At 37.6% G+C, this 2278-nt stretch overlaps 1 non-coding gene across 1 annotated transcript; it reads right to left on the bottom strand.

Moving 5' to 3' along the window:
- Positions 1 to 876: 876 nt before the first annotated feature.
- LOC128286374 (small nucleolar RNA R71) lies at positions 877 to 980 on the bottom strand. Its single transcript, XR_008276916.1, has one exon. It is a non-coding gene; the product is annotated as a small nucleolar RNA R71 (small nucleolar RNA).
- Between the last annotated feature and the right edge of the window lie 1298 nt (positions 981 to 2278).

Here is a 2278-nt window from a genome sequence, read left to right as displayed (position 1 = left end):
ACTTTTAGTTCCTTTGGGTTCGACAATTCGTCTTTCGAAAACTATACTACTGTTTGATAGGTACACTTGCCTACATCGCGATAATAGTTAGTTCAAGAACGAGTAATTATAAATATTTAAAACCTATCACAAAATCTCGCGATCAAGTTTTTGGTGCCGTTGCCGAGGAACTAAAATATTAGGAACACTAATTTTTTATTACTTTAGCAATTTATTTTTCTTGCAATTTAATTTAATTTAATTTTATTATCATTACTAATTAACTTCCTTTTTTCTTCTCTTGGCAGGTTTTCATAGTTTATGACCAGAAGAAACTCGTCGGGACCATTACTTTTTGACGAAGAAATCGATTGCACAGTTCATAGAAACCAAAGAGAAATAAGGTGAAGCTTAAGATACACAGAGAATGAGCAAGAAGACAATACTCAACCCCCAACCAAAGAGATGGCTGAAAACCAAGGCAATCAGCTACCTCCTGCAATTGCGGCTAATCAAAATCCTGCTCCATGTACTATGTATGACTATGCTAAACCTTCTTTAACAGGAACTGAGTCAAGTATAGTTAGACCTGCTATTGCTGCAAATAATTTTGAACTGAAACCTAAAACAATTTAGATGATACAGCAATTTGTTCAGTTTGATGGTTTGCAAGATGAGGATCCTAACACTCACTTGGCGAATTTTCTGGAGTTTTGCGACACTTTCAAAATTAATGGCATTTCTGATGATGCTATTCACCTTCGGTTATTCCCTTTTTCATTGAGAAACAAAGCTAAACGGTGGTTGAATTTGTTACCACGAGGGTCTATCACTACTTAGGAACAAATGACCGAAAAATTTCTACTAAAATATTTTTCGCCGGCTAAAACGGATAAGTTACGTAATGATATCTCTTCTTTTGTGCAAATGGACTTAGAAACACTTTACGATGCATGGGAGAGATACAAGGATCTATTGCGAAGGTGCCCTCACCAGGGTTACCTCTATGGCTGCAAGTTCAAACGTTTTACAATGGTGTGAATCCCTCAACAAGATAGATGATTGATGCAGCTGCTGGAGGAACCATCAACAACAAAACACCTGAAGAGACTTATGAATTCATTGAAGAAATGTCATTGAATAAATATCAGTGGCAAGTCATGAGGACTAAGCCAACAAAAACAGCCGGCGTTTATAACGTCGACTCGCCATCGTCTTGTCAAATCCGTAGAACTTCTCAATAAAAAGATTGATGGTTTACTTGGTTCTACACAGGTACATCCAGTAATGAGGTGTGACTCAAGTGGAGGAGGTGTGCATACAGAATATCAATCCTTCAATCCTATAACCGAAGAGAAACAAGTCAACTATATGGGTAGCGATAACTTTCGATCTCAAAATAACCCATACAGTAATACTTATAATGCAGGTTGGAGGAACCACCCAAATTTCTCTTGTGGTGGTCAAGGGAATCAAAAGCCACAAAATCCTCAGGGTTTTCAACAGCAACCTTATCAACAAAAGAAGAAACCAAACCTTGAAGAGATACTCTCTAAATTCATCTCGGTATCAGAAACCCATTTCCAAAATACCGAGACAACACTTAAGAATCAACAAGCATCGATCCAAGGGCTCGAAACACAAATAGGCCAGCTATCCAAACTAATTTCTGAACAACCACAAGGCAGCTTACCAAGTAATACTGAACCTAATCCAAGGGAACACTTCAACGCAATTAGTACTCAAGATAAGGAAGGATTCATTGTGCCTGAGCCAGAATTGATGCAAGAAACTGTGGTGAGCAAAGGTAAAAGTGAGGTAAGTCATAACAAATCGGTGAATGAAGAATATAGACCTCGTGTCCCATACCCTAACGCGGCGAGGAAAGACCGCTCAGACGAACAATTCAGTAAATTCCTCAAACTTTTGAAAAAATTACATATTAACTTACAGTTTATTGAAGCTTTGTCGCAGATGCCAAATGCAAAAAAAAATTTAAAAGAGCTTTTAGTAAATAAGTGCAAGTTGGATGAAGCGTCGCATGTGGAGCTAAACGTAGTCCGCTCAGCTATTCTACAGAATAAGCTACCCCACAAATTGAAAGATCCAGGTTGTTTTACAATTCCTTGCTTAATTGGTAGTTTAGATATAAGTCATGCATTAGCTGATTTAGGGGCTAGTATTAACGTCATGCCTTACAAAATGTTTAAGCAACTAGGTCTTGGGAAACCTAAACAAACTAGGATGAGTATTCAATTGGCAGATAAAACTATAAGATTTCCTAGGGGTATTATTGAAG

The sequence above is a fragment of the Gossypium arboreum genome, chromosome 12, assembly GCF_025698485.1.
Source record: "Gossypium arboreum isolate Shixiya-1 chromosome 12, ASM2569848v2, whole genome shotgun sequence".
NCBI lineage: Eukaryota > Viridiplantae > Streptophyta > Magnoliopsida > Malvales > Malvaceae > Gossypium > Gossypium arboreum.
The sequence above is the reverse complement of the archived record's forward strand: the minus strand, read 5'-3'. Positions and strand labels throughout refer to the sequence as shown.